General features: G+C 47.8%; 1 protein-coding gene across 1 annotated transcript in view; it reads left to right on the forward strand.

The window, feature by feature from the left end:
• The window catches only part of TAF10 (TATA-box binding protein associated factor 10), a 68,169-nt gene that overhangs the window by 907 nt on the left and 41,106 nt on the right, over nt 1–26,156 (forward strand). The gene's annotated exons all lie outside the window — the stretch shown is intronic.

Below are 26,156 nucleotides of genomic sequence, written 5' to 3' on the forward strand. Positions count from 1 at the left end.
GCAGTCTTAATTGAAAGGAAAGTGACAGGGGAGCTAATGAAAGGACCGACGAACTGCTCTGAAATCTTTGTTTCTTGGAGTTTGGACACAATGCCAAACGGATGAGCCTTTTCAAAGGAGCTAGGCGAACATTAGGCAGTCTAACCAGTTTCTATTGTCTATGCATGAAATAAGTGAACTTTTTTAAAGTCTTAGGAGCAATTTTACACGGCATCTGACATTCTAGGCCATATCTTTTAAGGTGGAGTAGTAACAGGCATTCTAGCTGAAGTGATAATTTGGCAAGAGGCATATATCGTGCTGTTTAGTAGAGCACTTGACTGGTTCTTTTATTTAGAGATAAGAGATAATCAACTCCTTAGGGTTTAACTTACATTTCCTGTTTCTCGCCCAGATTTGAAATTCCCTAAGGGAGAAGGCTGAGGTCTTGAGGTTGTTCCACTATTCAATTTTAATGTTTAGTTAGTTATCAAACTATTGTAGCATACATTGACAAAGGCAATATGTCTGGGTATTGTCTGAGACTACATGCAGTGGCATTGCCAGAGGACGAAAGGAGAACATACGTTGGCCTCTAGAAACAAGTGAGTAGAGGGTACTGTGAGTGCCAAAGTGCAACCTTAATAAGGGAGGTTGGTGGGGTAAATAATTCAATGGCAAGGGGAGAGCTAGAATGAGGACTCTCGAAGGGGCATAGGGATGTCTGAAAGGAAGGTTCAGGCCTCGAAAAATCCTACAAATGTTACTAGATCTACAGATCTAGTAACTTGAATAATCAACTCGACCTAACTGTAATGTACTTGACCCCTAAACTGGTATCAAAGTGTGTGATCACAGGCAAATATTTATATTTTACAGAGTCTCCTTTTTCTTAATTATCACAAGAGCACCTTCAGCTATGTGGAATTCAGCATTTCTGCTGTACAAAAAAACCTTGTTTGATTTAATAGACTAAATATTTGCTCCCTATATGCTAAAACATCTAGCTCACATATAGGGTACACATTAGCCTGACTTGCCTCTTAGTTTACTAATGGCATTGCCATCAGGGCGGGGGAAGAATGTTTCTCAGTTCATGTGTAAAATTTCACTTTTAATAAATCTACTACTAAAGCATGATGTGCTAGCACACTGTCATTTACGGACAGCGCATTTGTTATTGAAATGGGTACAATTTCTTGCACTAACATGCAGTTTTACTGATAAAACTATATAGTTTATAAACAATATTATGTGCAAACTGGGTTTCAGCAAATATGTTTATCATTTGCACATCACTGAGTATTCTGATTTGTTCTCATCCTTTTAAAATATTGCTTTTCATCACAGAGAATTATAAAAAAATTGCTTTTATGCCTAATGACATATAATTTGAAATGTTTGTACAGTTCACGTATTAGCTATTTAAATGTTGTTAGAAAAAAACTCTTAACATCTGACAGCCTTTTATTTCACACTTTATGTACAACACCATTGTCAGACAATTCACTATACAAAATCCTCTACTTTTCTTTCTCTGACTCCAAAGTTAATTGTAGGAAGACATAACTGACGTTTTACCTCTCTGAACCCAGATAAAATGTGACCAGCTGAAAACCAGATTTAAAGGCATCTTTATTGGTCATTCACTTTGAGAGTGAACAGAACACCTGTTCTTCGTCAGCTCGCCAGAACGGGCCAGTAAGCCCTAAAAATAGCTCGCCATAATAAGATCTTACTTGCCATAGCGAGTGGGAGAGTAGATTTCTCAGTGCCTGAGGTTGGGTGTATTTCCCTTGGGCCATCAGGAAGTTGTTGTCTAGAAGCATATGTAAGGAAGGAAAGTGCAGTGACAGAAGAAGGGACGATGTTGTGTCAGGAGAGCATATAGAAGAATGGCGGGTTCAGCCCTAGGGAAGAGTGTTTGGAATGAGGAGAGACACATCCCCAAAAGGATATTTAGAAGCAAGGAGCACACTTGCAGTGCCAGGCGTGTATCATCAAACAAGACCTGGTCTCTCCAGGGTTGTGCAAATGCAATTACACCTCTGTAATCCTGGCACTCTGGAGCATTTGGCATTGATCGGTGGACGCTGGTTGATATTTCTAGACTGTCAACTATTATGGTATTGAGGCACTTGATAGCCTCTGAATGTCTCTTTAAAACGGATCTAGGGTTTTCATTAAGATGGATAACAAGTTAAATGGAAACAAGAACAAATCAAAAGGTATTAGGTATTTAAAAATTGCATTGTTCCTGCAGTTGTTTATCTCCAGAATGCAACGCACTGCACTATCTCATTAAGTGTCAGTAATTATAACTTGGGTGTAATACTGGCTCTAAAAAGAGAAGGTGTAGAACAACACATTGCTTTTGCTTGATGGGCATGTGAAGGTGAACAAAATAATTACTCCTTAACCAAGCAGTATGTGTCTCGAATTTGAATGTTGGCAGAAAAATTCTGACTGTAATGCTCGATATTGCCCGGACCAGCCGAGTGAGAGGTAGGACAGACGCCGACCCGCTTCCCGTGGTAGTGACACTACACCTTAGTGTCTACACTGGCCGGTACTGTTGCGGTCCATCGCTGACCCTAATGGGGTTGTTTTCTGATCTACATGTTACCACTTTATAGGGTGATGTAAGTGTGGTCTTTTCCTCACTAAACCATGTTACTGACCACTACCAAAAAGTGTAGGTAGATCTTAGTTGGTCCTGAAGAATTGCCATAAATTTGATATAAAGGCAAGAAGCATGTTGACCGATCTCACTAGCGTAGAACCTCACATCATAGAGTGAATATACGTGCATTGTTTAAAATTGTCTTCAATGGTCCATCTCTCCCTATTTTTAAATTCACATCCCCCTACACATCACCATCACCTACACTGATCTAGGGCCCTCACACGCACTACACCCAACGGAATACTGAATAAAGATCTCCGCCAAGAAGCCCCCATCACGGGTGCCGATCGAGTATTGCAGCGCCGACCCGATAAGGAGCAGACCCGATGATGAAGCATGACACCTAGCTGGCTGGATGTGTGAGGGTCTTTTTCCGAAAAGGAAAAGTTCTCCTGATTTCCAACTCCATGTGGAACACCTAATCTTACACAACAACCAGCGTTGAACACTAGGAACTGCATACCAGTATTGTTTAGATGTAAATCTGTGAGGCCAATTTCCATCTACACGTTACAGCGATACGGTAAACAGAGCGATTTGGACCCGGGATTCACACCCCACTAGTCATTGTGGCTTGTTAATGATTGCCATATGAAGGTTCAGTGGGAGTAGTGCAAAAGGATGTGGTAGGAGGAATGTTGGAGGGAAATGTGCCCTGCGCGGTCTTTAAAGTGTGTTCCCCCGAGCTGAGTAACTGACTCCTTGTGAGTCTCCTATCCTCACTTTCATTTTGACTCGACATCGCACTAACCATTCATGTTTGCAGAAACCTAGATCTTTTCTTGTTAATCTGAAGTTCAGGAAATGGTCTGTAACCTTTGAGGGGTGCATCAAGCTTGGCCTCATATTACCGCTCGTGGATTTGGTGTTTGTTGGCTGGAGGTTTGATACTGTGTGCGGGACTGCGAGGGCCAGCGGCCCTTGGTCCCTGACGCTGGTGCCTCTTCCCGCCCCTCCCACGCCGGATCTTAAAAGCAGTGTCATAGAACACCACAGTCATAGAACACCACAGTATCAGATAGCGAACCCAGTGGCATTAATTTGAGAACCGTATTATACATGCACTAGCGGGTGCCGCTCGTGGAGGTGGTTTTTGTTGGCTGGAGCTGTGATACTGTGTGCGGGACTGCGAGGACCAGTAGCCCTTGATCCCTGATGCTGGTGCCTCTTCCCGCCCCTCCCGCGCCGGATCTTAAAGGCAGCGCCTCGTGGCCCCCGCTTCGTGGGAGCCGCTCGTGGAGGTGGTGTTTGTTTGCTGGAGCTGTGATACTGTGTGCGGGACTGCGAGGACCAGCAGCCCTTGATCCCTGACGCTGGTGCCTCTTCCCACCCCTCCCACACGCTCTATTCCTCGGGCCACGCCCTCTGCGCGCTGAACGCGCGCCGGGCGAAGCCCGGGCCAAGGGCGGGCCCGTTCTAGACCGGACCGGGCCACCCCTCTTGGATTTGCCGGTCACATTCGGGTGTGAAGAGGGCTCTGTGCCAATTGCTAATCGTTCTTACACCTTAAGTGTGGGGAATGTGTGGACGGGAGACCAGGAGTAAAGCAGTGACGTCGGGCGCATATGTAGCAGGTACATTGGACAATTTTATTATTAGAGCCAGCTCTCTATTATCGCATGAAATAATTCTGATGGAGCGGCGGCTCTCCCAGGAAATTGCTACTGCCAAGAGATCTCGCTGGGCCACATAGCGGATGCAAGCACACCTGAGAGAGGCCCAGACTTTCCCGCAAATGAAGTTTCTGAGCATGGTGATACCTTAGTAATTACTGAGTCTCCGCACCCCAGGGGCAGTGCTTCGCCATGTGGAGAATCCATTTTACTATCCATACCCGAGACCACATTGCCACCCAATACGCCGATACTCCGCTAGCTGATAACACTGAAAGGCTAAACACTCGCTAGCTACGGGGAACCGGGAGGGTGCTGTACCGAAAAGGAAACGTGGGGCGCAAACACTTGGTGGGAGGAAGTCTAAATTTGCTAAAAATTCTAGCCACTCTGACTCCGTGGACAAAGGGAGAGCCAAGGAGGTTCCTATAGTTCCTATAGTTACCATTGAACCCGCTACCATTCCAATAAAAAGCCCACCCATACTAATTCCAGGTGAGCTGAATAATAGTATCACAACACCGGTAGGGGATGATATATCGATTGCTCATAGGTGCCCTCCTAAAGTCATTGCTCAATCCTCTAGAATTTAGGCTTGCCCAGATTGAGTTAAGGCTGTCAAAAGCTACAGTAGCTACTGCGGAACATTTGAAACCAGATAAAATCGTTCAGGGGGGCGGGGAGTGGGATAACAACCAGGGGGGAGTGCTAACATCAAACACTCGGCCTCCTATTGATTTCCTGTCCCACAGTGCAGTGTATTCCTAATAGGAACCCTACTCCTCTTCTCCCTCCTACTGCCCCATCAGTAACCAAAAAGCCTAACTTAAATGTCAAGCCAAAAGCACAAGAGGGCAGCACTCTAAAAAAGAATGTGATAATAGATTTACCTCCCGATGCAAACCCCCTTGTAGTAGTCCTAACGGGAGTCCCTGAGTTAGACCCCCCAGCCAGAGAATCATTTGTGTCACTTAAAAATAAAGTTGCTGACTGGCTGAACAAAAATAGACCTCTCCCTGCCCAAATTTGTAGTGAGATCCTGATGGTTAGAAGGGTGTCCTGGGTGGGCCAAACTACAAAAAATATTAATGGTGATTGTGTTCTGGTCAACTTCAGGGACCCAAGGACTGTATCTCACATATGTGACTGGCCGTATCGCGATTCCGAGACAACTATCCAGCCACTCCCATTATCTTTCTTTTACCCACCTGCTCTTCCACGTTCGAACCTAGGGATAAAGGAGGGCTGGGTGAAAGTGGAGTCTAGAGGGGTGAGCAGGGGGATTAGGGATAGGTTTGATAATATCCATTTGCCTAGCCAAAATCTGAATTACAATCGGTATAGTTTCTTGGACATGGTCGATAGACTACAGCCCAAGCATGTGGTCGCCTGTGGACCCAGAGCATTGGATGGACTCAACAGCACCCCAATTGTTACCAGTGGGAGTACCACTGATGGCCAATTGGTTAGGATTCAATGTAGTAACCAGGTAGCGTCTAACTACCTAAGGTCACCAGCCTGTTCACCTCCCGGTATCAATGACCAGTTCAATCTGGTGGAAGATCTAAATATCCCATCAATTCTACTGGGCACTTCGAACACTTTGAGACCAAAAGTAATGGGCTCTAGGCTGTCAATAGGGGGCACCAATACTAGTGCTAATTCTGGTTCTTTGCTGATATTGTCTTGGAATCTGGCAGGTTTGCCCAATAAAATGGCTTGTCCGGAGTGGGGATCGTTCGTTGACAAGCATGACGTTTGTCTTTTTCAAGAAAATTGGGCCAGAGCGGACCAAACACGTATTGGTTTTGCCTCATTTAATGTACCTGCACGGTGGGGGGGAAAGGGACGCCCGTCAGGGGGCCTGACCATTTGGGTGGGCTCCCACTTGGGATGTAAGGCCAAGTCTATGAATACTCTGTCTGATGATGTCCAGTGTGTAGTCTTAGAGTGGCCTAACGCCTTCAGGCTCGCACTGGTTAATGTGTATTCTAGACCTGTTAATATAACTAGTGAGTCTAAAACTATTGAGGAATTGTCTTTATTCCTAAATACCATCCCCTGTGGCACCTCTCTTGTAGTAGGGGGTGACCTGAACTGCCACTTTGAGCCACTAACAGGCATGACGGACGGTGTAGCTCTGGAAGAAGATGACTACTGGTTAATACCACCAACAGTGGCCCCTTCACCCAGGTCAATGACGCCTTTAGCCGTCCAAATCACGGCTCTAACTCTCAATCATTCAATCAGGGCCTGTAATGGACGCGTGCATTCAGACATTCCTCCAAAGTGCACATTTAATAAGCCGGGACATGAGTCACGGCTGGATTACATACTAGTCGAAACTTGTTTATGGTCCAAGGTCATTGACTTTAGGGTCATTCTAAGAACTGAGAGTGACCTTAATGCGTTAAACCTGTAAATGTCCATTCCCGGATTTGTGATAGAGAACAATAATGGTAGTGATTACCCTGACCTGAGGTTGACTCTAGCCAACAATAGGCATAGAGTCAGGTGGGACAAACTAGTAGCACATCCTGAGGACGTTGCCAAGCTATACGCTCTGATCGTCCCTGTATTCGAAGAGGTCAGTGCCTTAATTTCGCAAACCCACTCCCCTGATATGTATAAAAAGCTATGGAACCTTCTTGGGGATTTAATAAGTATTCTGGCAGAGGTACTTAACCCACGTGTGACTAAGCGGCTGATTCGAGGTAATGGAGCTTCATGGTACAATGCCGCCTGTAGAAAGGCGAAGGCAGAGCTGGTAATGTCCCTGAAGCAGAGCACCAACAAATTATTAATACAAGCCAGGAGAATTTGAATATAAGCGTCTAATTCACTGTGCTAAGGCGGAATGGGATCATGATAAATGGGTGAACTTAACCGCTGCACTTGAAAGCTAGAGACGCACGTAAATTCTGGTCAATTGTGAATACGGGGTCTGGCGAGCCAGCACCAGCCGGCCGTTGAAGCAAATATAGCCGCTAATGTGTGGGAGGACCACTTCCGTGCCTTATATGTATCGGATAATGGTGTATTGGCAGGGGCCCCAGGGGAGACGCTGCTAACTTCTACTCGACATTTAGAAGTGGTTGATTTCACTAAGGAGGAGGTCTGTGTTGCAATATCCAAACTTGCAGCTGGAAAAGCCCCGGGGCTGGATAAGCACCCGGGCGACCTCTTCAAGCACGAACCCAAGGTATGGGCCCCATATTTACTAGCCATCTTCAATGCAGTCTTGAGAGGTATGGCGGTACCCTATTCTTGGCTGGGCGCAGAGATTGTCCCTATTTTTAAGAAGGGCTCTCCTCTGCTCCCAGCCAACTACAGGCCCATCAGCCTCATCGATGTGCCACAGAAGATCTTCGCGAGGCTGATCCTAGATCGCCTCCAGGACTGGATTGATGACCATTCAATCTTGAGTCCCTATCAGGCAGGGTTTAGAAAAAATGTATCCACAATCGACCAAATTTTCCGCCTATCTTTATTGTATTGGAAAACCGTCAGGATTGAGGGCGGTAGCCTATATACGGTCTTTGTGGACCTACGTGCGGCCTTTGATTTGGTCCCACGAGGGAAACTCTGGTCTTTGCTTCTAGAGATGGACATCCCACCCCAACATTTGAACATACTAATGAGGCTTCATGAGGAGAATTTTGCACGGGTCAGGTGTGGAAAGAACGGATTGTTGTCATCTAGATTCCCCGTTGACAGGGGGGTAAGACGGGTGCGTTTTGGCACCCACTCTGTTTTGCCTCTACGTCAACGGGGTAATCGCCCATCTGAACAGAGTACCGAATAATGATGCCCCCAAGCTTGCTGGCAGTAGGGTGCCTGCGATTATGTTCGCAGACGACACGCTGCTGCTGTCTAAATCTCCTTTTTTTTTGTTTTTTTTTGTTTATATATATATTTTTATTGACAACACCGGAAAACAAATCGTATCAAAAGAAGAGCCATTATTACATAAGCAATAGAAGTATCAAACCAGCAAATCAAATGTTCAGCAAAAGATCATCATTACATATCAGAACATGTAACTATCATTGTGATTCGAAGTGGCAAGGTACCTTACTATCTTTTACTTTTGTTTCTAAACTTAAGTCCGAATAAACGCTCCCCAGATTTTATCTAATTTCATCATTGATCGGACACCTCTAGTTTTGGCCAGTGAGGATTCCATGGTATAGATTTTGTTAACTAGTGACCACCATTCCATAATATGTGGCGGATTTGAAGCAATCCATACCCTAGCTATAACCAATCGGGCACATGAAAGTAAAATAATCATTAAATCCTTATATGGGCTGCTTGGTGTTCGTAAACCCAATAATACCGCTATTGCTGATAGGGGAGTAAATATAACTTGTTTTTGATTTAGAATAGTTTCAAATCCCGACCTAAACTCTAATAGTTTTGGGCAGGAAAAAAACATGTGTTCTAAGTCTGCTGCCACCATACCACATTTTGGACACTTAGTTCGATCCCCTATTGAGGTATTTCGAGACCATTTTGAAATTCTTAGCGGAGTATAGTATAAGAAGCATATTGTTTTATAAAATTGGAGCCTTAAACTAGAGGACTGTACCAAATTATAAACACTACAAAGGGTAGTAGATATCCTATGGGCAGTTATGTTGACACCCAATTTTGCAGACCATTTTACAGCAAGTTTAGGACTGTCATCCATTTTGTGGTGACTGAGACATTTATAAACTTCACTTATTAAAGATTTAGTCTTCTCTGAATATATACAAAACCATATATCCGAGTCGCACACTGCATTGATATTCATTTTACATATTAAAAAATCTCGAATTTGTATATATTTGAACCGCATATATTCAGGCAGCTTATAAAGAACTTTGAGTGTCTCAGAATCTAGAAATCCTGTCATGCCATAAAGATCCGCTAAAGTATTTATACCAAGATTGGCCCAGGCCCGCCCTGCTCCATCATTAAAGATTCCCGGTAATCCCGGGTTATCCCATAGCGGCAATTTAGGATGAAAGAAAGAAGTCCTAGCAGTGGTCAAAATTAGATTCCAAATTCTAACCGCCGCTCTTGCTGTCTTAAACGTAACCCTTTTAAAATAATTGGGGTCGTTTACTCTCGCTAGAAATTGATTAGAATCCATACCAAACATAAATTGAGTTTTAGAATAAAAAAGACTACGAAGGCTTCCAAAAAAAGTAGCAAAAAAATATAATCTAAAATCTGGGAATTCAAGCCCACCTTTATTGAGTGGAAGTTTAAGTAAGAAAATTGATCTTCGAGCTTTCTTATACCCCAAATGAAGCTGCTAAAGATCCCGTCCAATTTTTAGGTCTCGTAGAGAGACCTATTACTGTTAAACCAAAATATTACCTAACCAGGCGGAAGCAGGTCACTCAAGAGGATTTCCAACAGTTCACGTGAATCACGTGACCACAAGCTCCTCGTGCACGAGCTCGCATTCGATCATCAAAGGCAGCCCAGGCTCCCTCACACAAGCTTCTCCCAGCAGCCCGCCCACCCCCAATTCCTCTCCATATGGTCGCTCGAGTTGCAGGCAGCCCACCCCCTCCCTCTCCAGCGCCTGCCTTCCGTGACTCGCATTCCATCATCAAAGGCAGTGAGAGCTTCAAAGGCATCAGATTCCCCGCTCACTGCTTCACACTTTGACTTGTTTTTGTTGCTCTTTGCACCACCTGGTTTGACATCTGGATAGTTATGAGACCTGCTAAACCACCGTATGCTCCATTTAATAATGACATGCCTATTCGACTTCAGTGCTGCCCTTCAACTTTGAGACCAATCAGACCACAGCCAGACCACTTTGACAACATTACATGGTGAATAAACATACGTATATTTACCTTCAGTATAAGTGAACTACAAAAGTGCACTTTAAAAAAGAGTAAACGGGGTTTTTCTTCAACATCAAAAGCCACCCCTCTATCCGTGCGCAGACTCGTGATATAAAGATTGTCTGTCGACAATCTCCGAACACAGATTATGCACAGCGCTCTGGCCCGGGGCTGCGCCACGTGTTCTCTTCTCCACAGCTTTAGAAACCCCCCTCCACCGCATCATCGCTGCTTATCCGTCCCATGTGACTCGCTTCCTCAACACTACCTGACAAATTCCTTTTATCACTTCATATCGCACGAAAACAATGACAACAATGAAGTCCCAAATTAAACCCATTTCACACAAACGCCCAATGCCTGAGAGTCAGCAATTGGTTTTTAAACCTGATTTATTCGGTGAGGCTTTTCTTTCAATAGCTGACACCCGAGAAACCAGGGCAGGGAGGCATTACATGCATGCGCGGTTGCATATCGCGGCAGAAAATATAGGCATTTCCTCGCAAATGAGGAGGGATGATGAGCGCCGCCGGCCTGTGCTCGGAGGGAGGGTTTGGATCGCTGTCATGATTGTGTGAGGGTTCATACACAAGAACGGGGTCACAACAAAGGCCTATAGAAAAAAGAAACTTTCAAAATGTAAAATCTGTTTTGAATTTTTCATATTATTAATCATATTTAGACTTGCACCAGCATCATACACTCTTTAACATCATGCACAGGTCAGTGTTTTTTTTTGTATCTTTATGTAGAGTAAACTCGACCCGAAGATATTGCATCGCTGTACATGAGCATCTGTTATATTACACAGGGTCATATTCATTTTTTTTTAGATTAAGTAATGTTCCCGTAATCACAGGATGTTGAGCCGACGCCAGAACTCGAACCAGGTTCACCAGTTCCAAAGCCGGCTTGTCTGACCGTAATGCCACATCCTCTCAGTTTGAAACATCTGCATGAATTTTAAATATCAATAACATAACGTTCTGTTAAAGGTACAACAGCGATGTTGAAAGTGATTTAAGGCAGAGTGTGCTGGTCTAGGGTTAAACCGTTCAAAATTATGGTGTGTGGGTTCTCATACCTAGTTTATTTAGTGAATCTGCGCGCGAACTTTTTTTTTTTCCCTAACTTTAGTGGTGCCCTTTGTAAGTTTAACAACCTCAGCGTCCTGCTGTCCTTGATTTGCATGCCACAGATGTTGCAGAGGAAAGATTACAATCTTTCTCGCTCATCTACTTTGCCCTTAATTAGCCTGCCTGATTTCCTTTCTCAAGTGTAGGGATTTACACATACAGTCACACTCCAGTAGACTTTCAGTCTGCCTTTTTACCCCAAACAATTTGAGTTTAGTTGCAAACACGTAGCTCCAGCCTTCCTTTTAAGAAAGGAAGTGCTGGTGTTGTAAATAGGCAGCAGCTTTACATTGTATATGTATTTTACTACAAACATGCATGTAACTCTACATTTGTTGTTTTGTTTCTTAAATAAAAAGGTTTTTTGTGTGCTTCTTACTGTGAGGGAATAGCAGTACTTAGTAAAATAAATACACATGTCGCCTTTAGTGGAGCTACGATACCAACTCAATTTATGTGTACCTACAAACACTCGGCTACAGCCGCTGTCCTAGTACATAACTTGCAAGGAATACAAGGGCGGTACTTTTATGAGGCAGCACCTTTACACTGTATTTTTTTTTTTTTTTATCAGCAGAACAAAGAGCATATAAGCTAAAAATGTAAACTGTATTAATTGCAGTGTTTTTTCTACTACTTAATTTGAAAGGAAACATGTGCTGGGGCTAATATCAGACAGCAATTATCTGCTGCTGCTGATAGGGTGACCAACCGTCCGTAAATTTCACGGACAGTCCGTAATTTCGGCTGTCTGTCCGTGGTCCGTGAAGGATTCTTTAACGGACGCCATTTGTCCGTAATTTTAACCGGGCACAGCTTGCCCCCACCTCCCTTCTTGACTCCGATGCTGTATGAAAGCTCAGACCCCCAGCAGCAGAGGCACAGCGGGATGGCAACCCTCACACCTCCAGCCCTTGAGGAGCTGTTAAGAGGTGCTTGAAGGTGACAGAGGGAGGGGCGGCAGGTTCAGGAGCAGGGGGCATCCATTCACATGCAAACAACCCTGAATGCGTCTTGTATCTGCTATTTAGAGGGGGGCTCACACATTCCATTTCTACCCAGGGCCCCAAACATCCTAGACTCGGCCACATTACACCCCTGATTACACCGAGGCAGCACCTGCTTCTCTTCACCGAGCTTAATTACGGTCACTAATTTGTAAGCAAACCTCGGTTCTTCAAACATGCATAATGTAATACAATAAAGAAATGGCACAATCGCACCCACAAAGTATGGAGGACTATCAGTTCATTCAGTATCTCCTGTAAGTACTGTACATCACAGTGGGGGATGGCATTTTGGACAGAAAGCCTGTCGTCTCGTTGTCTTGTGCAGGAGGGGGCGAGAAGCCCAAGATGATACTAGAATACTGCATGCCCACCCCTGTGCCCACCCTGGTGGATCACGTTCCCTCTCCTATGATAACTCCTGCTCCTGTCCCCCCATGTGGTGGCTCCAGTCCCGTTCCCCCCCCCCCCCCCCCCCCCTGCCTGTGATGGCTCCTGTCCCCCATGTGGTGGCTCCAGTCCACCCCCGCCTGTGATGGCTCTTGTCCCCCCCTGTGGTGGATCCTGTCTCTGCCCTGGGTGGCTTCTGTCCCAGTCCTGGAACAGCCCCTGCAGCGAGGGTGAAGTTCTTGATGGGCCTCTTCTCAAAAGGGCTCAGCTCAAAATTAATATGTTAAGGTGGGTGAGTGAGTAAGTGAAGGGATGGGTAAATGGCTGGATGAATTAGTGAAAGGGTGAATGGATGAATGAAAGATTGAATAAATGGATAATGAGAGAGGATAGATGGATTGATGAGTGAGTGGAAGGATGGAAGAGAGAGAAAAGGTAAATAGCTGGATGTACGGGTGGAAGGGTAGCTGGATGATGGATGAGGGGAAAGATGGATGGATGAGGGGAAGGATGGATGGATGGATGAGGAGAAGTATGGATGGATGGATGGAGGGGAAGGATGGATGGATGAGGGGCAGGATAAATGGATGGGATGGATGGATGGATGGCTGAGGGGAAGGATGGATGAAAGGAAGGAAGGATGGATGAAAGGAAGGATGGATGAAAGGAAGGAAGGATGGATGAAAGGAAGGATGGATGAAAGGAAGGATGGATGAAAGGAAGGATGGATGAAAGGAAGGATGGATGAAAGGAAGGATGGATGAAAGGAAGGATGGATGAAAGGAAGGATGGATGAAAGGAAGGATGGATGAAAGGAAGGATGGATGAGGGGAAGGATGGATGAGGGGAAGGATGGATGAGGGGAAGGATGGATGAGGGGAAGGATGGATGAGGGGAAGGATGGATGAGGGGAAGGATGGATGAGGGGAAGGATGGATGAGGGGAAGGATGGATGAGGGGAAGGATGGATGAGGGGAAGGATGGATGAGGGGAAGGATGGATGAGGGGAAGGATGGATGAGGGGAAGGATGGATGAGGGGAAGGATGGATGAGGGGAAGGATGGATGAGGGGGAAGGATGGATGAGGGGGAAGGATGGATGAGGGGGAAGGATGGATGAGGGGGAAGGATGGATGAGGGGGAAGGATGGATGAGGGGGAAGGATGGATGAGGGGGAAGGATGGATGAGGGGGAAGGATGGATGACGGGAAGGATGGATGACGGGAAGGATGGATGACGGGAAGGATGGATGACGGGAAGGATGGATGACGGGAAGGATGGATGACGGGAAGGATGGATGACGGGAAGGATGGATGACGGGAAGGATGGATGACGGGAAGGATGGATGACGGGAAGGATGGATGACGGGAAGGATGGATGACGGGAAGGATGGATGACGGGAAGGATGGATGACGGGAAGGATGGATGACGGGAAGGATGGATGACGGGAAGGATGGATGACGGGAAGGATGGATGACGGGAAGGATGGGTGGGTGGGTGGATGGATGGGTGGGTGGGTGGATGGATGGGTGGGTGGGTGGATGGATGGGTGGGTGGGTGGATGGATGGGTGGGTGGGTGGATGGATGGGTGGGTGGATGGATGGGTGGGTGGATGGATGGATGAAGGGATGGATGATGAGGGGAAGGGTGAATGGATGGATGATGAGGGGAAGGGTGAATGGATGGATGATGAGGGGAAGGGTGAATGGATGGATGATGAGGGGAAGGGTGAATGGATGGATGATGAGGGGAAGGGTGAATGGATGGATGATGAGGGGAAGGGTGAATGGATGGATGATGAGGGGAAGGGTGAATGGATGGATGATGAGGGGAAGGGTGAATGGATGGATGATGAGGGGAAGGGTGAATGGATGGATGATGAGGGGAAGGGTGAATGGATGGATGATGAGGGGAAGGGTGAATGGATGGATGATGAGGGGAAGGGTGAATGGATGGATGATGAGGGGAAGGGTGAAAGGAAGGATGGATGGATGATGAGGGAATGGATGGATGATGAGGGGAAGGGTGAAAGGATGGATGGATGGATGGATGATGAGGGGATGGATGGATGATGAGGGAAAAGGATGGATGGATGGATGGATGGATGATGAGGGAAAAGGATGGATGGATGGATGGATGATGAGGGGAAGGACAGATGGACGGATGGATGATGAGGGAAAAGGATGGATGGATGGATGGATGGATGAGGGGAAGGAAGGATGGATGGATGGATGATGAGGGGAAGGATGGATGGATGGATGATGAGGGGAAGGATGGATGGATGGATGATGAGGGGAAGGATGGATGGATGGATGGATGGATGATGAGGGAAAAGGATGGATGGATGGATGGATGATGAGGGAAAAGGATGGATGGATGGATGGATGATGAGGGGAAGGACAGATGGACGGATGGATGATGAGGGAAAAGGATGGATGGATGGATGGATGGATGAGGGGAAGGAAGGATGGATGGATGGATGATGAGGGGAAGGATGGATGGATGGATGATGAGGGGAAGGATGGATGGATGGATGGATGATGAGGGGAAGGATGGATGGATGGATGATGAGGGGAAGGATGGATGGATGGATGATGAGGGGAAGGATGGATGGATGGATGATGAGGGGAAGGATGGATGGATGATGAGGGGAAGGATGGATGGATGATGAGGGGAAGGATGGATGGATGATGAGGGGAAGGACGGACGGACGATGAGGGAATTGATGGATGATGGGTGGGTGGGTGAAAGGATGGATGATGAGGGAATTGATGGATGATGGGTGGGTGGGTGAAAGGATGGATGATGAGGGAATTGATGGATGATGAGGGGGTGGGTGAAAGGATGGATGGATGGATGGATGGATGGATGGATGGATGGATGATGAGGGGAAGGATGGATGGATGGATGGATGGATGGATGGATGGATGGATGATGAGGGAAAAGGATGGATGGATGGATGGATGATGAGGGAAAAGGATGGATGAATGGATGGATGATGAGGGAAAAGGATGGATGAATGATGAGGGGAAGGATGGATGGATGATGAGGGAAAAGGATGGATGGATGGATGATGAGGGGTAGGACAGATGGATGGATGGATGGAAGATGGGTGGATGGGTGGATGGATGGATGGATGGATGGAAGATGGGTGGGTGAATGGATGGATGGATGGAAGATGGGTGGGTGGATGGATGGATGGATGGATGGAAGATGGGTGGGTGGATGGATGGATGGATGGAAGATGGGTGGGTGAATGGATGGATGGATGGTGGGTGGGTGAATGGATGGATGGATGGAAGATGGGTGGGTGAATGGATGGATGGATGGAAGATGGGTGGGTGAAAGGATGGATGGATGGATAAGTGGGTGGGTGAAAGGATGGATGGATGGATGAGTGGGTGGGTGGATGGTGGGTGGGTGAAAGGATGGATCAGTGGATTGGATGGTGGGTGGGTGAAAGGATGGATGAGTGGGTGGGTGGATGGTGGGTGGGTGGATGATGGGGGTAGGTGGATGAGTGAAATGATGGATGGATTGATGGATTGATAAGTGCAAGGGTGAATGAATGGACATATGAGTGAAAGGGTGGGTGTAAGGATTGATGAGTGAGTGAAAGGGAGGGTAGATGGACAAAAGGATGAATAGATGTGTGAAGGAGTGAAATGATAGATGGATGAGCGATAGGGGCAATGGATGGGTGGATGGGTGGATGGGTGGATGGGTGGATGGGTGGATGGGTGGATGGGTGGATGAGTGGATGAGTAGATGGATGGGTGGGTGGGTGGATGGATGGATGGAAGGAAGGCTAAGGGAAAGGGTCGATGGAGAGAGAAAGGGAGGATGGATGATGACTAAAAGTGGATGGGTGGAAGGATTAGTAAGTGAAAGGATGGCTGGATTGGTGAAAGGGTAAATGGCTGAATGGATGAGTGAATGGATGGATGGGATGAAGAGTGGATGGATAAGTATACAGATGGATAGGGTGAAAGGGTGGATGGATGGATAATGGAGGATGAGTGAAAGGATGGATGAGGGGATGGGTGAAGGGATGGATGAGTGAAATGATAGATGGAAGGATACATGATGGATAGGTTTGCAAATGGTTGAATATGTTTGGAAATGGCTGGGCTTACTTGTATACCATTGTGCGACCTCTGATGTGTCTGTAAAACGTACCTATTGTCCTGAAGTTTTGTCCTGAATTTCGACCTCCTGTCCTGAATTTGTGTCCTGAATTTTGACCCTTTGTCCTGAATTTTTACACTCACCGTCCTGAATTTGCACCAATGCCAGTTGGTCACCCTAGCTGCTGAGCGCCACAACCCACCAGTTTATATGTAGCATTGCGCGATCTCTGTTTATTTTGAGGCGGAAGTGTGCTGTGGCTTTGGACATGCAGCAGCTTCACACCAATTATTTTTGTAGGTTAGCCTGTCTAAAAAGACGACCATAGACCTGTTTTACCCCACACTTGCTATTTACCAAACTATAACGAAAAACATAGCGATTTACTTAGCCTTTCCAATGAGTGCAAATGCATCTGTGCCCAGCTAGCTTGAATAAGTTAAACATGCCTGAAGTGTTCTTTTAGGGACTAACAGCGCTGAGGAGAAAATACAAATGACCAAAAAAGTGCACCTATAGAGCTACGCCACAACAAAAAATGATGTGTACCTACAAACACGTGGCTACCGCCGCTTTCATAGTGCCTAATTTGCAGAATATAAAGGTCCAGTTCTTTAATTGAGGCAGCAGCTTTACACTGTGTGTTTTGTTTACCCTGCTTAACACAAAACTCACGAACAGTACAAATGGGGAGGGGATAGTGTTTTTAAAGGTTAAACTTGCATATGTGCAAATTTTAAAAACATGTTTAATTGTGTAATGGTAATGTATAACCTCTAATTGTAGACAGAGCACTTAATATCTCTTTACACACACAGAATATATATGAAGGAAACTGGAGTTATGCTATTTACACCCCCTCACACACCCCCTTACACCCTCACACCCCCCTCACACCCCCTTCACCCCCCCTCACACCCCCCTCACCCTTACACCCCCTCACCCTCACACCCCCTCACCCTTACACCCCCTCACCCTTACACCCCCTCACCCTTACACCCCCTCACCCTTACACCCCCTCACCCTTACACCCCCTCACCCTTACACCCCCTCACCCTTACACCCCCTCACCCTTACACCCCCTCACCCTTACACCCCCTCACCCTTACACCCCCTCACCCGCACACCCCCATCACACACCATCACACACCATCTCACACCCCCTCACACCCCCTCACACCCCCTCACACCCCCTCACTCACCCTCACTCACCCTCACTCACCCTCACTCACCCTCACTCACCCTCACTCACCCTCACTCACCCTCACTCACCCTCACTCACCCTCACTCACCCTCACTCACCCTCACTCACCCTCACTCACCCTCACTCACCCTCACTCACCCTCACTCACCCTCACTCACCCTCACTCACCCTCACTCACCCTCACTCACCCTCACTCACCCTCACTCACCCTCACTCACCCTCACTCACCCTCACTCACCCTCACTCACCCTCACTCACCCTCACTCACCCTCACTCACCCTCACTCACCCTCACTCACCCTCACTCACCCTCATCAGCATAGCATAACAAAACATAGCATAACAAAACATAGCATAGCAAAACAAAACATAGCATAGCAAAACAAAACATAGCAAAACAAAACATAGCATGGCTGAACAAAGCATAACAAAACATAATAGCATAGCAAAACACAGCATAGCATACCAACACAACAAAACATAGCCTAGCATAACATAGCAGAGCAGAGCAAAACATAGCATAACAAAACATAGCATAACAAAACATAGCAAAACATAGCATAGCATAACATAGCATAGCAAAACAGCGTAGCATAACAAAACATAGCATAGCATAACATAGCATAGCAAAACAGCGTAGTATAACAAAACATAGCATAGCATAACAAAACATAGCATAGCATAACAAAACATAGCATAGCATAACAAAACAGCATAGCATAACAAAACATAGGATATCAAAACAAAACATAGCATAGCATACAGTATCACTCAGCACCACCACAGCATCACTCAGTGGCACCACAACATCACTGAGCTCCAGCACAGCATCAATCTGTGCCACCATTCAACAACAACTGGTTCAAATATGTTATCTCAATGTTTCAAGCTTTATTACAAATGTAACAAAAAGATGTTAATATTTGACATATGTTCTTGGATTTTCGTCACAATAAAATACACTGAACATAATCGTCACAAATGTTATTTACAAAAGTTTAAGCTATTGCCATTATAAATTACAATAACTTTTATTTAAGTATTATTAAAAACCATTGATATTTGTAATATCAATACATGTAAGTCACGTAAATACAACACATATTGCATTACAAATGCTATAGGTGTCACATTTGCGAAAGTTATAACTATTGGCATGGTAAATAACAAAGCTATTAATTTCGCTATTTTCAAAAACAAAACCTAAATAAACAAGCATTTACAATGCAATGGTTTTGCCTTTGTTAAAGTTAGAGCTATTGGCATTGCTCTTGACATTATTTTTATTTATGTTTTTTTTAACATAAATGGCATTGTCATTTACAATAGCAAATTCAACCACTCATCTAACCCATCTGAACACCCAGCCACTGATCCACCCGCTCATCTATCTACGCATGCGCTTGCCAATCTCTTCATTCACCCACCCAGCTGCCCACTTGTCCATTCCTCTACCCACTCATCTATCAAAGCAGGTGCCCGCCGACCTCATCATACATCCGCTCCCTCGTCCCTCCCTCCAGCTGCCCACCTACTCATCCATCCACTCATCCTTCCACCTATTCATCCATCCGCTCACACATCCATCCGCCCACTCATCAATCTGCTCATCCTTCCACCCACCCATCCGCCCGCTCATCCTTCCACCTACTCATCCATCCACTCATCCTTCCACCCACTCATCCATCCGCTCATCCTTCCGCCCACTCATCCATCCGCCCACTCATCCATCCGCCCACTCATCCATCCGCCCACTCATCCATCCGCCCACTCATCCATCCGCCCACTCATCCATCCGCCCACTCATCCATCCGCCCACTCATCCATCCGCCCACTCATCCATCCGCCCACTCATCCATCCGCCCACTCATCCATCCTTCCACCCACTCATCCATCCGCTCATCCTTCCACCTACTCATCCATCCGCCCACTCATCCATCCGCCCACTCGTCCATCCGCCCACTCGTCCATCCGCCCACTCGTCCATCCGCCCACTCGTCCATCCGCCCACTCGTCCATCCGCCCACTCGTCCATCCGCCCACTCGTCCATCCGCCCACTCGTCCATCCGCCCGCTCGTCCATCCGCCCGCTCGTCCATCCGCCCGCTCGTCCATCCGCCCGCTCGTCCATCCGCCCGCTCGTCCATCCGCCCGCTCGTCCATCCGCCCGCTCGTCCATCCGCCCGCTCGTCCATCCGCCCGCTCGTCCATCCGCCCGCTCGTCCATCCGCCCGCTCGTCCATCCGCCCGCTCGTCCATCCGCCCGCTCGTCCATCCGCCCGCTCGTCCATCCGCCCGCTCGTCCATCCGCCCGCTCGTCCATCCGCCCGCTCGTCCATCCGCCCGCTCGTCCATCCGCCCGCTCGTCCATCCGCCCGCTCGTCCATCCGCCCGCTCGTCCATCCGCCCGCTCGTCCATCCGCCCGCTCGTCCATCCGCCCGCTCGTCCATCCGCCCGCTCGTCCATCCGCCCGCTCGTCCATCCGCCCGCTCGTCCATCCGCCTGCTCATCCTTCCACCCACTCATCCTTCCACCCACATAGCTGCCAAGGTTTCAGATTGCTTTGTGTGACATTTTCAGAATTGTACTTTAATTATGAGTGACCTTTAATGACTACGAGTGACACTTTCTCACGCGCAAAATCAAGCAATGAAAATGAGGGAAATAGGTATAGGCTGAATAAATAAGACTTTACGCAAATGAGTACAGCGTCTTGTTAACAAAACTGTAAATATCACAATCGAACTGCACTTTAACACTATTGAAATCATTAACCCCGAGCGGCCGCCCCTGTTGGCGCGCCGCTACCTGCCCAACCCCGCAGGCATTGGCACACATCAACATGACCCACCGGCTATCACAGAGGCTTTGCTGACAGACTTTGGCGACACCACTGGCACAGAAAATAATTGGACGGGCAGCGGCACCACTCATAGTCACAGAATCCATCAGTACTGTGACCCCGACCGTCTCAACAGGAGTTTGTGGGCTTAATGTCACTTAAGTCAGAGAGTAACTTCAGCTGTAACAGGGCACATGTACCAGGGCACACTGTACCCTCTCACCCCTTAGTTGAACCAAAAGCACGCATTTTATGTGCAGACTTCTTTCTGGCATCCTGACGCCCTCAGACATCCCGAAGACTCTACCCGCTAAACCCCGCAATGGAGCAGCACCGACAAAGGCAGCAGTTATGGTTATAAGAAGCAACAATTTTTAAGTTAGGAGGGGCACAGTTTACTAGTAATCCATTAGGGTAAGACAGTTACCGCTTTCTTTCTTTCTTTGTGATGTGTTCCGACCACCGGCCGCTGCAATCGCCGTTCACTGTGTGACGTGCAGCTCAGCTGTAACTGAATTAGGCGCGGTGCTGGTCCATTAGATTTTGACTGCACGCAGCCGCCCGGACCGGTGCGGGAAGCAGAAGGAGGCAGCGCTGCATGCGCCATGATTAAAGCTCCATCGCAAATTTGCCCGTAACAAACCCCCCCGCCTTTGGAAGCAGGACGTGACGGCCCGGGTGCCGCGTGAGACAGGAGCAGGAAGGCGGGTGCCCTCAATCCCGGACCAGATTCGGGGGCGTTGACGAGAAGAGGCTTTCGGCTGACGTAGCCAAAAGCCAAAAATTCTCGGGAACGCCCCCGAATCTGGTCCGAGATTGACGGACAGAGCCCTCTCCCAATGGCTAGCCTCCATTTATGGAGCTAGCCAATGGGAGGAGGGGGCGGATACCCGACCCCACACAGAAATCATAACGTGAAGGGACGGTGCAGGGAGAGGCTGAGAAGAGTGCATCAGTGAAGGGACAGTGCAGGGAGAGGCTGAGGAGGGAGTGCATCAGTGAAAGGATGGTGCAGGGAGAGGCTGAGGAGAGAGTGCAGCAGTGAAAGGATGGTGCAGTGAGAGACTGAGGAGAGTGCAACAGGGAAGAGACAGTATAGTGGAGCTGAGGAGAGAGTGAAGGGATGTTGCAGTAAGAGGCTGAGGAGAGTGCATCAGTGAAGCGATGGTACCGTGAGAGGCTGAGGAGAGAGTGCAGCAGTGAGTGATACAAGGAAAAGCACTTGAATGGATCACCTCGTTCCTCACCGGAAGAACCCAGAGAGTCCGCCTTCCACCATTCAAGTCAGAGGCCACTGAAGTCATCTGTGGAGTACCACAAGGATCCTCACTCAGCCCCACACTCTTCAACGTATACATGAGCCCCCTCGCAGCCATCGCCCGCCAACACAACCTCAACATCATCTCTTACGCGGATGACACTCAACTAATCCCTTCTCTCACCAATGACCCCAGCACCGCCAAAACTAACCTACACGAAGGAATGAAAGAAGTTGCCGAATGGATGAAACAAAGCGGTCTGAAACTGAAAACAGAAGTCCTCATCTTAGGTACATCCCCCTCTGCATGGGACGACTCTTGGTGGCCGGAAGCCCTTGGAAAAGCACCCATCCCGACAGACCACGCACGGAACCTAGGCGTCATCCTGGATTCTTCACTCTCAATGAACAGACAAGTCAGCGCCGTCTCCTCATCCTGCTTCAACATTCTTCGCATGCTCAAAAAAACATTTCGCTGGATCCCCACCGAAACCAGAAAAACAGTCACCCACGCTCTGGTCACGAGCCGACTGGACTACGGAAACACCCTCTACGCAGGTACTACCGCTAAACTCCAGAAGAAACTCCAACGAATCCAAAACGCCTCAGCCAGGATCATATTAGACATCCCGCGCAACGAACATATCTCTGGTCACCTGAAAGACCTCCACTGGCTACCCGTCAATAAGAGAATCACTTTCCGACTGCTAACCCACGCACACAAATCACTCTACGACATCGGACCAGAATGCCTCAACTGACGACTGTCCTTCTACACCCCCCCCCCGCCAACTACGCTCTTCCAACCAAGCCCTCGCCACTGTACCTCGCATCAATAAGACCACCATGGGAGGCAGATCCTTCTCATACCTGGCTGCCAAAACGTGGAACTCACTCCCCACTGACCTTCGCCTTACTCAGAACCACCTAGCATTCAGAAAGCAACTTAAAACGTGGATATTCGACAAATAATCCCCCTCCCCTTCCTAAGCGCCTTGAGACCCTCTGGGTATGTAGTGCGCTATATAAATTTTCTGACTTGACTTGACATGGTGCAGTGGAGGAGTGAGGGCTGCAGCCTGGATGGGGGGGCTGAGCAGAGAGTGCAGCAGTGAAGCGATGGCGCAGGGAGAGGCTGAGGAGAGAGTGCAGCAGTAAAAGGACAGTGCAGTGTAAAAATATGCCTTACCTCTAACATAAACTAAAATCAACATACATACCTGTCTGAACAACTCCGTGCACAGTGGTGCACATCGCTGAAGGGAATCGCCACGGGCCATGTTGAACCTAGAAAAGAGAGAATAAACATAAGATTAGCAACAAAAAAAAATGGCTTACCTCTGAAAGAAAACAGAGACAGAGAGTGAGGTAGTGAAAGGGAGTGAAAGTGACTTAGTGAGATAGAAATAGAGAGAGTGAGGTAGTGAGAGAGAGAGTGAGGTAGATAGAGTGAGACAGAGAGAGTGAGGTAGTGAAAGAGTGAGTTAGTGATGGAGAGTGATTTTTGGTGGTAGTGAGATAGAAACAATGAGTGATGTTGTGACATAGTGAGATAGAGAAGGACTGAGGTAGTGTAAGAGAGAGTGAAAGTGACTTAGTGAGATAGAAAGAGAGAGAGTGAGTTAGTGAGATAGAGAGTGACGTAGTGAGTTGGAGAGAGAGAGTGAACTTGTGAGCTAGTGAGAGAGTGAGTCAGCGAGAGAGTGTTGTAGTTATTTTTTGAGTGAGTGACTTGTGTTATAGTTAGGTAGTGAGAGTGATATGGAGAGAGTTAGTGAGAGAGAGAGTGAGATAGTGTTATAGATATAATTTGAGTAGTGATGTAGTTATTTTTGTTTTGTGGGAGAGTGAAGTAGATATAGAGTGAGGTAGTGAGAGAGAGTGAGGTAGTGAAAGAATGAGGTAGTGAGGGTGAGAGTTGTTGTGCTGTATTGAGATAGAAACAGATGTTGTGAAGTAGTGAGCTAGAGAGAGAGTGAGGTAGTGTATGAGAGAGTGAAAGTGAGTTAGTGTATTTGAGAGAGAGAGAGAGAGAGAGTGAAGTAGTGAGTTAGAGAGAGAGTGATGTAGTGAATTTATGAGTGTCATGATATAGTGAGAGAGAGATAGTGAGATAGAAATAGAGTGAGGTAGTATATAGAGAGAGTGTGAGGTAGTGAGATAGAGAGAGAGAGTGAAACAGTGAGTTAGAGAGAGAGAGAGAGAGAGTGAAACAGTGAGTTAGAGAGAGAGAGAGAGAGAGAGAGAGAAGTTGTGAGGTAGTGAGAGAGTGTTGTAGTGAATTTTTGAGTGTCATGATATAGTGAGGCAGTGAGATAGTGATATAGTAATAGAGTGAGGTAGTGATGTAGAGAGGGTGAGGTAGTGAGATAGAGAGAGTGAAGTTGTGAAGTAGTGTGTTAGAGAGATAGTTACTGTGATATTGTGATGCTGTGAGAGAGTTGAGTAGTGAGGTAGAGATTGAGGTAGAGAGAGAGTGAATGAGAGATAGTGTAGTAGTGTGAGAGATAGTGAGGTAGTGAGAGAGATAGTGAGTTAGTGAAAGAGAGTGGGGTAGTGAGAGTGGGGTAGTGAGAGTGGGGTAGTGAGAGTGGGGTAGTGAGAGTGGGGTAGTGAGAGTGGGGTAGTGAGAGTGGGGTAGTGAGAGTGGGGTAGTGAGAGTGGGGTAGTGAGAGTGGGGTAGTGAGAGTGGGGTAGTGAGAGTGGGACTTTGAAGGGACGGTATAGTGGAGCTGAGGAGAGAGTGAAGGGACGGTACCGTAAGAGGCTGAGGAGAGAGTGCAGCAGTGAGTGATGGTGCAGTGGAGGAGTGAGGGCTGCAGCCTGGATGGGGGGCGGGGCTGAGCAGAGAGTGCAGCAATGAAGGGACAATGCAATGGGGGGCTGAGCAGAGAGTGCGTCAGTGGAGGGATGGTGCAGGGAGAGGCTGAGGAGAGTGCAGCAGTGAAGGGACGATGCAATGGGGGGCTGAGCAGAGAGTGCATCAGTGAAGGGACGGTGCAAGGAGAGGCTGTGGAGAGTGCAGCAGTGAAGGGACGGTGCAAGGACAGTGCAAGGACAGTGCAGGGAGAGGCTGAGGAGAGAGTGCATCAGTGAAGGGATGGTGCAGGGAGAGGCTGAGGAGAGTGCAACAGTGAAGAGACGGTATAGTGGAGCTGAGGAGAGAGTGAAGGGATGGTGCAGTGAGAGACTGAGGAGAGTGCACCAGTGAAGGGACGGTGAAGGGAGAGGCTGAGGAGAGTGCAGCAGTGAAGGGACAATGCAATGGGGGGGGCTGAGCAGAGTGCATGAGTGAAGGGACAGTGCAGGGAGAGGCTGAGGAGAGTGCAGCAGTGAAGGGACGATGCAATGGGAGGCTGAGCAGAGTGCATGAGTGCAGGGACAGTGCAGGGAGAGGCTGAGGAGTGCTCAGCCTCTCCCTGCACCGTCCATTCACTGATGCACTCTCCTCAGCCTCTCCCTGCACTGTCCCTTCACTCATGCACTCTGCTCAGCCTCCCATTGCATCGTCCCTTCACTGCTGCACTCTCCTCAGCCTCTCCCTGCACTGTCCCTTCACTCATGCACTCTGCTCAGCCCCCCCCATTGCATTGTCCCTTCACTGCTGCACTCTCCTCAGCCTCTCCCTTCACCGTCCCTTCACTGGTGCACTCTCCTCAGTCTCTCACTGCACCATCCCTTCACTCTCTCCTCAGCTCCACTATACCGTCTCTTCACTGTTGCACTCTCCTCAGTCTCTCACTGCACCATCCTTTCACTGCTACACTCTCTCCTCAGCCTCTCCCTGCACCATCCATTCACTGATGCAGAGAGTGCAGCAGTGAAGGGAGGGTGCAGAGTGCAACAGTGAAGGGACGGTATAGTGGAGCTGAGGAGAGAGTGAAGGGATGGTGCATCAGTGAGAGGCTGAGGAGAGTGCATCAGTGAAGGGACGGTACCGTAAGAGGCTGAGGAGAGAGTGCTGCAGTGAGTGATGGTGCAGTGGAGGAGTGAGGGCTGCAGCCTGGATGGGGGGGCTGAGCAGAGAGTGCAGCAATGAAGGGACGATGTAATGGGGTGCT

Source organism: Lissotriton vulgaris, chromosome 8 (genome assembly GCF_964263255.1).
Source record: "Lissotriton vulgaris chromosome 8, aLisVul1.2, whole genome shotgun sequence".
Taxonomy (NCBI): domain Eukaryota; kingdom Metazoa; phylum Chordata; class Amphibia; order Caudata; family Salamandridae; genus Lissotriton; species Lissotriton vulgaris.